Source organism: Micromys minutus (assembly GCF_963924665.1).
Source record: "Micromys minutus genome assembly, chromosome: 7".
NCBI classification, from domain to species: Eukaryota; Metazoa; Chordata; class Mammalia; order Rodentia; family Muridae; genus Micromys; species Micromys minutus.
Window position 1 is genome coordinate 50,515,201 of NC_137976.1, and position 15,720 is coordinate 50,530,920.

General features: G+C 35.9%; 1 protein-coding gene across 8 annotated transcripts in view; it reads right to left on the bottom strand.

Annotated features, from left to right (window-relative positions):
- The window catches only part of ZBTB20 (zinc finger and BTB domain containing 20), a 687,690-nt gene that overhangs the window by 290,469 nt on the left and 381,501 nt on the right, over nt 1–15,720 (bottom strand). The window contains exon 1 of one of the 8 annotated variants that reach the window (XM_080919193.1): nt 13,798–13,900. The exons of the other annotated variants lie outside the window; for them this stretch is intronic. The gene's annotated coding sequence lies outside the window, so the exon portion shown is untranslated. Of the gene's footprint in view, nt 1–13,797; nt 13,901–15,720 lie in introns of those variants that run through there. 8 annotated transcript variants of the gene reach the window in all.

The window sequence follows — 15,720 nt, forward strand, 5'->3', positions numbered from 1 at the left end:
ATTACACAGAATAATCACTAGGGAGTTCAAGCTAAGTCTAAGAGGTTAGTAGAGAACACACTATTTTGTACTATCATAACAATTCATTAAACTTCACAATAAGTCAAAATGCTGGTCTGATTGTTAATCTCACTCAGCTGATGTTTTATTGACATTACTTGGTAATATCCTGTTCTGGGACTTTCAAAATCAGCATAACTTCTCTCAAGTGCTGGTCAAACCTGTGACTTTGGTTCTTCACATTCATCCATCCACCCAATGCAGTTCATTCGTTGCCCCCTCCAGCTGTAGGCATTTGGTAAGCTTGGTCTGGACCCTCGAGGCACTGTTCAGTTGCCCTTGCTTCTTATATTCTTTGGTTTTCACTGGAGGTCACCTCCTTTGATCACACAGCTGCATCTTAAGCCTCCTTCACTGTCCATTTATCTTGATTGTCTTTTTCCTACCTCTAAATTTTCAGTGAGGAGGCAATAGCCTGTATCGTCTCTAATCACGGTAGAAGTACCATCTAAACTGGCAAGTCTGTCATGCCAAATACATTGCCTTGAAAAAGTGCAATGTGTTTTACACATTGAAGAAATGCTTTGATTTCTCTGTGTCCATAGAAATATTATAAACCACATTATTTTAATGGCAGTACAAAAGACTTAAAAATATCCATTAAACCTTCTGCCTATAAGTTGCCTCTGAATATGACATTTAACTACGACACAGTGAATATTAGCAACTTCTTTTTGTATGTAGACAGAAAGAAACAAAACCTTTCTTTGCTTATAAATACTTGGGTAAATGATGAAAGGCTTTACAAACTCATTCTTACTTGGCAACTAGTTCAGTTTTGAAGAACTCAGTTCAGAATCTGGGCAGAGAGCATTTGCAATTCTGTGATTTCATAACACCAGGGACTGGTAAGTTGGTGAAAATGTCTTAAACAAGAGAAGGACGATTTCTTTATTGCCAGGAAAGGGTAAGGATTGAAGAGGCTATTGAGCACTCTATGCATGGCAAACTGCTGTCCTTTGTCTGAGAATTTACACTGGGTTCTTAGAAATAGATAGGTGGGAATGTGTTTCTTTTCCTTGGTCCATTTTATGAGTGGAAACTCCCCAGAACAAGCCTTTGCTGAGAACAATACCACCAAACCATTTCCTGTGAACGTGAACATTACAATTAAGTATCTTCTGGACAGATAATTTTAAAAAAATAACAGAAAATGACTGCTTCTTTGACATTTTAGTTTACGTATAAACTATATAAAAGTAAAATAAAGTTATCCAGTCTTTTATAGATGCACTAGAATTTCCTTCTAAGCTACAATCATGCCTCTTGAAATGTGTACAAAATGTAAATTTTCTAGGTTCTTGTTTCATTAATATACATAACTTTATTATTTCATTAGACAAATATAACCAGTAGATTGAAACAAAATACTGATTGAACCAAAATGAAGCCTAATTGTGGTTTATGGAAATGAAACACAGTTGGGAAAAACGGACTTTATTAGTCTATACTTACCAACATGTCTACTCAGTTCCCTTTCAATTCGGGTACAGATAACCTTCACTCAAGAAATTAGAAAACTGAATGAAATATTATTTTATTAATGTTAAAAATTATAAATAATCAAAAAGTGATATGAATGTTATAGTGGATATTATTTGGGAACAAGATGCTTGTTAGTTAACAGTTATGTTTACAAGATAGCATTCTAACAGTATTTCAATCACAACATTACAGACCCAGAAAAGTTTTTCATGGTTAAGAGTTTTAAAATGTTACATGCCCTTTTATGAAAGAAAATAATGAATTTAGTTCATTTCTTATTGAAACATGGTCCAAGCATAAAGAATTCTGAGCACTTGTGAGAAAGTTCCAAGAAAACTAGAGGAGAGCCTTGTGATTTCAGGATCTTCAAGAACATGGAACTACTCTTAGAAGGCCTTCCATGCCATTCCCGGGTGTAGCAAGCAGTGAGTTTGCTTCAGATTATTCACAACTGGCTACTGTTATTGTTTATGTCTCTATGTAAAACGAACAAACAAACAAACTTTTGCCATGTGCCGCTTGTCTTTGTGATTATATACAGCTTGAACTCCTGAGAAATTTACAAGGGTAGCCTCTTAACACTCAGGCTATAGATTGAGACTCTGATTAAAATTGGCTATTGCAGGAGACTTTAGTCTGCCTTATTCTTAGGCTTCATTTTCCCAGGTCCCACCACCAATTAGAGTGGTAAACAATTTATTATCTATTTCTTTCTGGAAAAATGATTAATGAATGACAGTATTATCTCATAGTTAATGAAGAGTTGAAATTTATTTATTGTAGTTAGTTCAATGATGCCATGAGTGGTTTAAAAAACAAACAAACCAAAACCCAAACCAGAAAAAAAAAAAAAAAAAAAAAACTTAGAAACTTTAAACAGGCCTGGGATATTACATGAATCAATTTAAGGGCAAGATACCTCTTTCAAATTCATGCAATAGTTAGATGATTACTAGAAGGCCTTTCTTTGAAAGCATTCTCCTCCCTTCAATCTAAGCTGTTGGTTATTTCGTTCATGTATCCTTTTGAATAAGTACCTGATTCATAGTGCTTGAAAATTTGCTTCAAGTTCCACTATATATCTTAAAGGACTTAAGACACCAAGGGTTGAAGAGTGGCTGGTTTAGAATCCCCCAGCACTCCTTACAGGTTGAGTGATTTTGAGGGAGCTACTGAGCCAACAACTACTGCCTAGTTTCCTGTTGCAGGACTAGGACTTTTGTCTCCCGTGAGGACGAACAAGTTTTACCGCCAATGTTAAGTATCTCAATTTAAAAGTTAAGCAGGCTTTGTTTTCTTTGTTTGGCAAGTAATCTTTAGTTTTCACGTGTAGACACGGACCTGAAATCAGTGCAGTGAAGGTCCATTTGCGTAATTGCCATCTTCCTGCCTCAAAGTCCAGATGGATTTACCTGTTGTTTCACTATTTACTAGGTCTCTCCTAGGGAGGTGCTACTGTGTTAGAGACAGGTAAGTGTTGTACGGGGAATTCAGTTGTTAAGTCAATAGCAGTATGCCAGCTTAGTCTGCTTTCCAGAAAGATCATTATCATAAGAAGGCCAATAACTAAATAAAAAGTATAAAATATACATCTATGAAGAATCCCAGACTCATTGCTCTAGTGAAAGTCATTAAGTGAGACTAAGAAGCACACCTATGTAACTAGCACTTAAACATAACTTATCACAGGTAGAGAAGGACTTCTCTTTGTCTCAGCAGAGGGCTACGGAATTTCATCAGTTCATATAAACTCATACCTCTAGTCAATTATAAGTGAACAAATTAAAAAAAAAAGTGAGTTCCTACAACAAACAGTACGTTCATCCCAGTAGCACATGCTTACAACTCAGGAGCTCTCAGCTCAAAGATCCTTTTGCCATTTCTCTGTCCTACAGATGACAGTTGACAATGTCTGGAGATAATTTCGATGACTGTCACTGGCAGTGTTACTGGAACCTAGTGGGCAGAGCTCAGAATGTTGCTCAATGTCTTACGATGTGCACACTTCCTATTTACTTACAATCCAAAATCTCAGTCAAAGTGCTGTGGAGATGTTGCATGAACCCAATCTCCCAAAGCCACTGGCCACACCGACATTTACATTCCACAGTCAGTGGGTCTGAAATGAAAGCTGCGTATAATAGGAGACATGTCTTCACATATACATGTGGACAAATACAGAACACAGTGCTAAGGAAACTTAGTCAATATTTTTTTTTTCAAGTAGTTTTTGGTAACTATGCCAAATGACACAAACAGACAGTTTTATATTACTGAGCCACCCATGTTAATATCCTTTTTTTGAATTCTTTAAGGGAGAATGCAAAATCTGAACTCATAGACTATGCAACATTATCTGTTATGGAGATATTTTAAAGTACTTTATAAAAAGTAATGAGTACATTTCTAAAATGTTAGCCCAAGTGAATTATGGGAAGTTACAATTCTGTTTTTTAGGACAGTTTTTCTTTTCCTATGCACAGCATTTTCTCCATGTATCACAAACACTTGCTCAAATCCCACTATTGCGAGGATGAAGCTTCTAAACCTACAAGTTTTTGGCCATTTCTTACAAGAGTCATCTTCAGCCAAACCAGCAGAGGATCTAAACAGGTGTAAAAAATACTTTTTAAGTAAGCCGCTTCTACTCTAGAAACATGTAACCCAACACTATTCTACTATTGAAGAATGCTGATTACTTATGCAAGGAAGAACAAATATATATCAAACTTGAGATACAAGTTATTACAATTATGCTAAAATTAAAATTTTATTTTCTTCAGGGTTTTCTTGTTAAAGGAGCATCTGTTTTCCAATAAACAAGGTTGCCTGAAATCGATGTTCTGAGAGGATTTCCTCATGGCTACAGTGTGATTGTTTGCTCATGGCTACAGTGCTGGCTGTCTTGCAGATTTTCTCTTTTCTGCTTTTGGATTTCATGTTGGTATCAAGCAATAAACTGTATTGACGACTTGAAGATTGGCTATTTCTTTTTACTCAGAACTGTGAGAAATTACTTCCTAGGTGGGCACTATAGAGACCAATAAATGAGAAAACAGGAAAGAAACAACTGGCTTGGCCTGTAAAGAAGATGAAAACGCAGTAATTTTGAGAAGCCGATATAATTTACCATTTGATTTCCATTAAAACTTCTTACATAGTTTTCCAAAACACATTTTCCGTATCTTTTAATAGAATGTTCTAATATTGGAGGATTGGGTAAGGGAGCATCATATACGTAATTTAGAATCACATGGAAAGAGAGTGTTAGGGTAGACTGTCCACATCTGTTTTTTGGGACATCTGCAGGAATTATCTTGATTACTTTAACTGAATTTAATTTGGAGGGAAGACCTGCCAACTGTGGGTGGCACTATTCCCTAAGTAGGAGATTCTGAACTGTACAAAAGTGGAAAAAGCTAGCACAGCAGAACGTGCATGCATTCATTTTCTTTCTGCTTTTAACTCTCTATGTGTCTAGCTGCTTTATGTTCCTAATGCCTTAATTTCCCCATAGTGATGGACTATAACCAAAAGCTTTGGGCCAAATAAGCCCTTTCTCTCTTACAGTGATTTGACACTTTTTTTTTTTTTTTAAATCACAGCAACAGGAAATAGTTGTAGATCTCTTAACAGTTAAATTATAAGTGTTCAGTGTCTTCTACCAGGAGACCACCACTAAATGTTATTTTTGGAGTAAATCACAGGGAGAGGGTTAAAGGGAAAATCAAACAATTAGAAATAAGCAGCAATACCATGGCACTTTGAAAGATCTCTTAAAAATCAAAATGTTTACAACTTGTTCTAGACTAGGAAGAAATGAAATAATTAAGTCTAGAAATGGGTGGTGGAGGCAAAAGGCTGTGAAACAGCTGTGTCTCTTGTATCTGTTACAATTCTGAGGAAGACAATGGGTCAAACACAGTCTATGCTAGGCTAGTTCTTTATTAGTTCTACAATACAGTTGTAATCCCATTACAAAGAACTTAAAGGAACTGTTGACATTTCTTGCTGACCTGTATTTTATTGTCTCAAGTACTGTTCGAAATACCAGGCTCCACAAAGAAATGACTGCTCTAATGGTGTTTATCGACCATTATTATATTGGAGTTAGCCTGAATAAACAAAGATGAATACTACATGGGATCAGCTAAATTGTTGGTAAGTAGGTTCACATTATTTCTACAGTGTTTTGTTATTTTTAGCCTAAAGACTATACACATAAAGTAGGACATTATCCTTAACTAATCTTGTTATTACATAAAGCAGTAATATTTACTAAGAGTACCTTTGTAAAGCCCAAAATGGGGATATTCAGAGGTGGATTGAATGTGAATTTAAAGGATTAAGCTCCGGGGCCCTTCACTTGCCTGGCTTATTCCAAAGCCCTGTGCTTAATTTTGTAATCAGAGTTTTTATGCTGGTTTCTTAAAACAGTAGTCTATATAGTTACAGAGAAATCTTGATCCACCTCGGACAATAAAATGATATTGACGAAAGCAAGCCTGAAAAGCCAACAAACTGCACTTTCCTAAGAGGCATGCTGTTTACTGTCTCTGAACACATCTTCATTTGCTACTGTTACCCACTTCAGCCAATAAAGAAATGCTGCTTTGCTGCCGTGCCTGGGTTATTAAAGTCTAAATAAAATTTGTTTTTTCAGAGACCGAAGATGACCACAGTATTTAAAAAGAAGATAATGAGAAGAGTTCTAGGAATGGATTTTCACAGGTAAAGTACTACACAGTGAAAGAATGAGGACTTAAATTCACATCTCAAGCACTCATGTTTTGTTTAAAATAAAAAAAAAAAAGTCAAATGGGCTGTAATCCTAGGGCTAGGGAGGTGGGGACAGGCACAGAAGTGCCGTGGAAGCTGACCAGCCAGCCTTAGATGAATGTGTAAGCTCAGTAAGAGACTTACCTCAGACATAAATGAGGTAGAATGCAATTGAGTGTGACACAAGATAGGGACTTCTGTCCTCCATATGCATAATACACACTGGCACGCCGGTGCACACAAACACAAACACGTCCATATATATAAGCAAAGATGAGAAATTTAGATGTAGAATCCAACTTCCAGGAATAGATGCTATGTTAGTGAGACTAAAAAAATTTCACCAGGACAGCAATAATTATTACCATAACTAAGTGATACATGCTTCTGAGAAAAAGAAAACAAATTCTGTCAATCCAATTGAATGAAATCCAATGAAAAGTTAGGCAAGCTTATATAGACTGTTGGAATGCTTACCAGGAGCAACTCCACACTACCCGTGTTTCTGGTTTCTAAAAACTGTAACTAAATTTCACAAGCACCTCTAAACTACACTATGAAAAGTGCACACACTTTTGAAACTTTGAAGCCACTATGTCTGTGTACTTACAATTTATTGCTCCAATTTTTGAAGGCAAAAATAATAAAAATTAAGTCGAGAAATAAAAAGTGAAATAAAATATAATATAAAGTTGAAATCTTTATGTCAGCCCCAGAGTTAGACTGCCTACAAAACAAATAAAGCCCATCCTATCTCATAAACAAGAGTTTCAATAAAATTTTCTCCTGCTGTTACCTATTAAGCAGAAGTACTTCCTGGACAGGGTTCATGATTCCACATTCTGTGTTTTTAAGGTACTTACTGGGCTCTAGTCAGGTGATGAAACAGATGGTTTGAGGGATCAAGATAGCCCTGAAACAAAGAAGCTCAATGGCAAAGAGCAAGTCAGCTCTGCAGGACAGGTGGTGGTGCTCCAGGCCTAGGTATCCAGATAAATTTGAGGTTTGCAAGAGGCCAGCCTATGCCAGTCCATAGACTACAACTCCTCTTATGCTATTTTCTCCTTTATTATTTTATTTCCCTTTCTGTATTGTGGTACTGGGGCTTGATCCTAGGACCTTAAGCATTGCTAGGCATGAGCTGTGTCTTTCATGCCCAGTAGTCTCCATTCCTTTACATTTAAGATCTGTTGCATTTGGTTTTCAACTTACCCTTTCCCTGGAAGTACTGTAGTATTACTATAATAAAAAGTACATATTTGGGAATTTGCCAACTTGGCATCTACTCTTGGCTCTACCAAATATTGTGACACGTTACTTACTTGAGCCATCATTTTCTGATATATACATTAGGTAGTAACATTTCCTTCTGAGTCACTACATGCTTCTCAAAGTACCACTAGCTTCAAAATCACCATTCCTTGCTCTTTCTGGAGCAATTATGTGAGGATCTCTGTGAGGGAGAAAGTCTTGGGATCTCATTTTAAATACTCTCCCATGTGGTTTGTATATAGTCAAATACTTTAAAATCACATCCTAGCTTATCCTTTGAAGAATCAAATGAAACTACCTAGGTTGGTTACCCTTGTCAATACTCCTACATGTTTGGTTGTTCCCAATAGTTTATTCTCTAGGAAGCTCAGAAAGCCAAAGTCAGGACATAGGAATGTTTTCCCAAAGATCTCCCTTTGAGCCTTTCCTTGCAATGCCATGGGCATTCTAGTTTATTTTTGTAAAGGAAGGGCAGCTTCACTGGTGATTGGGGTGGAGCTGTGACACAAGGGGACTTTTATAGAATTTCATTAATGTGAGTGTACCTACCCACAGAATGATATAAGGATTAATTTCTAATTTGTAATTTATTGTGTGTAAAACGCCTTGAAACCCTTGGAGAAAAGTGCTATATAAATGTAAAATAATAATTATAATAATAATAACTTTGACTATTTAACTGATCAGTGAATTAGCCAGGAGATTTAGTCTGCCCAGGGACAGGGCTGTACCCTTTATAAGTAGAAATACTCTACATCATCATATCTCATAACTGCTAACACAAAAAGGGGAAACAAAGGGTGAAAATTAAGATAAATCCAGTCTCAACTGATTTAAATGACAGAGGATCACTAACAATGTTTCATGAAAAGCAGGAAATGCAGAAATGACAGTTGCATTATACTTCTAACTCGGTGCAAGTCCTGAGGTTTTACATACTTTGTTCTTTATTTGCATGGAAAATATCTCATCAGTACAACATCTCAAATTTAGCATAATTAAATCTATTCTTATTTCGAGTAATACTTTTTCTATGTGAAGGATACTGATAAGGTTTTATAAAGTTCCAGGTAATATCTGAACCAGGAGTATAGCAAACTTGACTCTCCATGTAAATACCCTAAGACATCTATTAGAGAAAAGTAAGCTGTGTCCCCACATTTAAATCTAAGAAGGTTAAACATCTAGGAGATAACTTTGCTCTAAAATTTACTTGGTGTGGAAGCTCCTGGGAACTTCACTGTGTTCAGCCCTGATATTGTTTCATATGTTTATCAGTTTCATGGAGATCTTACTATCAAAACCTGAAGGCCTGAGCTACAAGTTTTCTATATTAATCATGAATCTCCTATTAAGGCATAGAAAAGACTATACAAGCCTCTGTAGGACACTTGGGGATGCCTGAAAGCCAAGGCTTAGCTGCTTTTATCTCCTGGTTAGGTGTCTTTCAGAAAACTCTAATGACTGGGCAGAGAGTTTTGTTTTGTAATGAACAGGCTTTGAGGCCTTGGTTGAGTTTTAACTCTATTTTACATGTAACACAGAAAATAGTTTTTGTGTATAAAGAGAAACTGTATACTTCTATAAAGTGTGAGGTTGAGAGTTTTTAAACAACGGAAGAAAAACACCTCAAAATTACCAACTTACCAAACAACCAGCTAACCAGCCACCAACAAAACCAAAACAAGAGTATTTCACACCTTGCTCTTAGCCTCAAAGGCTCACACTTTCCAATACACAGCAGGAAGAGTGGGTCTGAGCCAAGGTGAAAGGGATGATAAAATAAAGTAAAAAAGTATAGATCAAATTACCTCATAAAATCTTAAAGTCAGCTTTCACCTGTATGTAAGGTAGAGCAATTAATGAAAGAATGAATGAGAGAATGTAAAAGAATGGGAAAGACTGAGTTAAAATTGACTTTGTATGAAGTAGTAAAAACTAGAAATGTCATTGATTTATAGAATATTGGCTTGGGATGCATGCTACTGAACATTTCAGGGGATTCTTAATGTCATCTGTGTTTCAATACATCCATTCAGAAACAAAATATCAAAAATATGATAGTTCTGGTATAACTGCCTGACTTGAAAGGGCATCCCTCTGAAATAATAAACATAAGCAAAGGGCCATGTGTTAAATTGCTTCTGTGGGGGTTACTAGTAAACAGCCATGTCCAGCTATGTGCTACCCATGAACTTCATTACAAGCACTTTAAAATCTCATCTTCCCTACACAGATACTCATTCCTACTACATCACCAATGGAACTGCCAATGCTCTGCCCTTCCAGCCAGGTTGGTATTTTTTGCCCTTGTATTGCCAAATCAGCTGCTCTCATCAAACTACAAAAATTGACTGAACCATCTGAAAGGCATAGCTCAGGATAATTACTCCTTTTAGTTCCCTGTCAATGAATATTGTCCTATTCTTCTCATGTATAGGGAGATGTCTGCATATTTAGTTACTAAGCACATTACTGTACCTTTAATGAAAAAGACTACAAGTTACAGTAAACTATGTCTTAGCATTGCTAATAGCATTTTAAAGGCTTTCTGTACATTCAAATGTGTTTATTGTCTAGAAAAGTAAAAAATAGCAATATTCTTTAAGAAACTTGACTTTACAATCTTCTCAAAGAAATTAACAGAAATGTCAATGGATATATAGCAAGGGAAGGAAAAATCACAAGAGGATAGCAAAACATACTCTTTTTACTGAATTTCTTTCACCTAAGTATACAGTGAAGTCTTCTGACATGTGTTTTCCTTTCTCATCATAGTCAACTGAAGTATAGCTCTTGAGACCAAGAACAAAAACAATGCTCTAAATGTTCTAATGTTCCAGACTATGAAATTATACTGTTTGTTTTACATTTTAAATGAAATTCAAGAATGATAGGTTTCAAAGTATTCTGATCATCTATAGCATAAAAAAGAAGCAAGCATAGTGATATCAACAACAGTCAATATTTACTTAAACCTAAGCACCATGGTAGTCCTGTGTATGGATTCATCTAACCTTTACATCTTCACAATTAGGCTATTCTATTATTTTTCCATTTATTGAAAATACAATAATTAGAAGCTTTCACCAGATAACACAATCAATATGTACAGTCAGAGTTTAAAGCCAGAATAAAGATAGCCTCTTCTATATGATGATTATGGTGACTGCATTATATACAAGAAGCGTTAGATTACTTCATTGAGGATGGCTGGCACCTCTGAAAGTACTTAGTCCTGGATAACATAGTGTTTAATTTTTCATATACACACATAACTTTGATAAGCATTTCCCTTTAACTTAAGGGAACTACAGATTATTTATAGCAAATTCAAATTGTTAGTACTTTCTTACTTCTCGGAACCTCTTTCCCAGCTGGTCCATTTGTGTTGTTGCTCTCTGTGACTGAACACTTAACTCAACTGTCCACAGTCTCCTTAGGTAGAACAGTAGTTAAAACTATAGTTCTGCAGTTAGGAGGAAAGGATAAGGCCAAGTATTAGCAGTGCTGGACTCAACCATGCCTTAATTCCCTTCTGTGTATATGAATATTAATATACTTTTCATTAGATGTTATGTTAAACAGAATAGTGACTGTTAAAGCTTAACAGGAGGTCAATGATTAATAAATGGGAACCTCATTATTATTGACTGTAACCTATTAATACATATGTTCTTATCCCTGAGTAGATTATGTTTCTTTTCAGAAAGAATAATCAATATGGATGAATCCATATTGCCTTGTGTACAGTTTCTTAAATGTTCAATACATTTAATAACATATTTATTTAACTTGTGTAAAACTTCCATGTGTAATACGTATATTCATTTTTATTATGCATAATGTCAAATGGATATATATATATATATATACATATATGTATATATATATGTGTGTGTATATGTGTGTATGTGTGTGTATAACTTAATATGTGCCAGAAATAATACAAACTACATTATTATCTTATAAATTTCCTTCCATAAGTTTCCAATTAATGGTCTTTAATAATCACTACTTAATACAGAAGATAATTTAGGCTCACAACTAAAAAGTATATCAAAATGTGAAGGCTTAATCACAGTCCTGTACTACCTGCTAAATGATACATTTGAGGTCGGTATTTAATAACAATTTGACCTTTATGTTAAAGCAGTTGCATTGTAGGTTGTTCTTGTTAAGAGAAAATCCATGCTTACAACACACTAAAGCAGCCTGTGGCCTTGTACGATCATTCATTCATTAGTTGCCTATGAAGAGGCTACTGGATGGCAGGTCTACAACAAGCCTTAGGAGAAATAAAGCAATGCATCAGAAATGTTCTCATCAACAGCAAGAGACTGAATGTCATTTTCCTACTACCACTTTATGTACAGTCTTGTAAAATCAAACTTCTCTCCCTGCCCACTCTTTCTTTTCTGCTCAAGTATTGCAATATTAAGTTTATACAGATTTTGCCCATAAGAAGCTTATATGACAAGGCAAGCGACCATTTTAATTATATTTACTCTTCATTTTGAGTAAGTTTCTTTTTCATATCTGACAAAGACTTTTGAAGTGAAAAAGAAAGGCAAAGCAACCTGATTTTTTTCTTTTTAAAAAATCTTTCATGTACAATCTTTTGTCTGTAATCTCATAATAGCTTAGAAAAATTTTAAAGGAGGTTTTAGATGGTTTTGTTCTTTTAAAATTGGCAAAATTTGATTTCTTCTTCACATTTGGATTGGCTTTACAAATTAACAAACAAGAAAACAAGAACATATTCAACTTAAAAAAATAGAAAGAAAGAAAGAAAGAAAGAAAGAAAGAAAGAAAGAAAGAAAAGGAAAGAATAAAAGAAAACAACAAAATAAAAACCTTCACTGGAGCCTTGGCATCACTGACTAATGCTAGCAAACTGCTTCCCTTCTTTTGTAAAAAGAGTTGAAAGGTGCACAGGTAGGATTCACACAGAGCCAAATGTAGCATAGAAAAGAAACAGAGGGCAAGAGAATCGTCACTGCTGTCAACAACTTCCCAGAAAGCCATCAGACTGCAGAATCTACTTCACCTCCATCTTGCTGGCACTAGTGGGGTGTGTGGGGCTATGACTTTTTTTAAGTGTTCATATAGGTATTTTGGAAGTGTGAAGTATTACGGTGATCCCTACTGCTTACCTGTGACTGTAAAGTCTAATGAGTTGATAGTTTCAGAAAGGAAGAACATTCAATAGAAAGAAAAATCTCCAATATTTTGTTATTAAATATGCATTTATTATAAGCCCATTTCTGTAAAAAAAATACTGAGACCACACACAAAGTAAACGTGGATTGAAAAACAGTGTGGGGATGTAGCTGGCGAGAGAACAGTGATGGTGAGGCTGTGTAGAAGCACAGCCTGGGAAACACACAGGTGCTTGACATGAGATACTTCCAACTTGGCAGGACTGGTGCTCTAATCTCTGTGCTGATTGATTTTTAAAGGCTTTCTAATAAAATAAAGGAAAAGTTCAGGCTGGGTATAGTAGCAGATGCCTTTAAAATCAGCACTTAGAAGGCAGAGGCAGGTGTGTATCTGTGTATTCAAGGCTATATAATATGACCCGATCTCCAAATACAAGCTGAGATATTATTTCAGCTTTTATTTTACAAATTTATAAAGGATCTATCTTAAAGATGAGGAATGATATAGTTGAAAAGTGTTGACTTATTTTAATTTTCTAATTTTTAGGGATCAAACCCATAGTCTTTTTTCCCCTACAGAGTTTAACTTTCGTACTCTATTTCAGACAGAATACCTTTCTAATGGGTAAAATCTCTTCCGTAAAAGGATATAGTTTGGGGTCAAATTGTGTAAATCCCTAAGCTATCCAGAGTTTGCCACCACTGTACTCTGACATGGGCACAGTAGCAAGAAAGCCTGGGCAGGGCACATCACTATCACTCTCTTTGATCTTTAGGGAACCCCCTCTCTGGACTTGCCCCCGAAGTCCACGGTTTCATCTGCTATAAAATCCCACTGTACCCCAGGTGCTCACCACTGAAACCTTCCCTTCCCCAGTGCAGGAACTAGATTCCTATTTGCTTGTATTGTCCCAATTTTCCTACACCCTAGGTAGCTTGTTTTGTGTGCTCTTCTGCCTGCCAACCCCCAGGTAAGGAATTCCATTCATTTGCCAAAATGTATTTGATATCATCACAAAAGAACACACATGGTACTCACTGTTTAGCAGATGTTAGCCCAAAGGCTCTGAATATTTAAGATACAATTCACAGACCATATGACGATCAAGAAGAAGGAAGACCAAAATCTGGATGCTTCAGTCTTTCTTAGAAGAAAGTACAAAATACTAGAGGAAATACAGAGACAAAGAGTGGAGCAGAGACTGAAGGAAAGGTCATCTAGAGAGTGTCCCACTTGGAGATCCACCCCATATGTAGCCACCAAATCCAGATACTATTGCTGATGAGGGATGCCAATAAGTGCTTGCTGACAGGAGTCTGATATACCTGCCTCCTGAAAGGCTCTGCTAGACCCTTACTGATACAGATGAGGATGCTTGCAGCTAACCATCAGACTGAGCATGAGGATCCCAAAAAAGGAGTTAGAGAAAGAACTTAATGAGCTGAAGGGGTTTGTAACCCCATAGGAAGAACAACAATATCAACCAACCAGACCACCCCCCAGAACTCCCAGGGATCAAACACTAGACAAAGAGTATACATGGGGGGACCCATGGCTCCAGCCACATATGTAGCAGAGGATGGCATTGTCTGCCATCAATAGGAGGAGAAGCCCTTGGTACTGTGAAGGTTCGATGCCCCAGTGTAGTGGAATGTCAGGGTAGTGAGGTGGGAGTGGGTAACATCCTCATAGAAGCAGAGGGAGGGATGAGCAGAGAGGGAGGGGAGCCAGGAAAGGGGATAACATTTGACATGTAAATACACAAAATATCTAATTTAAAAAAGAAAAAAGAAAAGGGGAGAGAAAAAAAGAAAGGCCATTTCATCCTCAAAGATTTTCTTTTCACTCACTTGAGAATCAACGCATCTTCTCTGATTTCCCAAACATAGCACCTTGATTATTAACAACACCCCTTTCTTTCTGCTTTATATGAAAGCAATGCATTTCTAAGTTATACCTTTAAAGAGTCTCAATAGTTATGAGCCTGAGTGAACTGACCTTGAACTTACATCTGAGTTTAACAGAGAAAAATCAGAAAAGAAATAAGGTGTGTTGATGTATTTGACTAAAGTAGTAACGTCCAAATGCTACAATGGCAGAACCAATGGTTTGTAATTGTCAGATGGATAATATGGAGGCATATGGTCACTCATGCCTTACTTTTAAATACATTTAATAATTTTGTATGCCCACTGAAAAAAGTACAGGTTACTTTACACAATGTTTTTGATTAACTTGAATAAAATGTTGCAAATCAAATCAATAAAAAAAGAAAGAAACCTATTTATGATAAAGACTGTTATTGGACCAAACAAACAATGGGTACATTTTTGCATATACCTAAGTACAAATGATGACAGAGATGCCAGGAAATGGTGATAAACTGTAGAAGGCTGAGAAGGTAGCAGCCTACCTCCCATCATTACTGCCAACACATAGAGTCTAGGTATTTATTTGACTGCCTTATTCTGTAACCGGAGCTTATAACATTTATTGATAATCTGCCCATTGATACTTACAATTTAAAAGAAACAAAACAATTAACTGCCAATGCATGGGGAAATAACTAATATTTACAGAGCAATTTATCATCTAGGGAAGACAATAGATTCTAAATATTTTTTTCATTGAAATCCCTATCAAAACATGAATATAGCTAGCATTTGTTCATTCTTAAGAAAACCATAACCAAGCATAGGAATATAAACTATCCCCTGGAGGTCACATTATTGGAAAGCTGTGGAAGAAGGATTAAGAAAGCTAAAGGCTTTAGTACCCACTTATTCACCAAAGAAGTAGAAACAATGTGGATTAATATTTTAATAGAAGAGCTAAGCAGAAAAGTATGACATTAGACACTGAAAAATAGAAAATAATCAAATAATATATATATATATATATATAACTACCATTGTAAATATTTTGCTTGTATTCACTGGTTGGATCTTTAAAACAATTCTT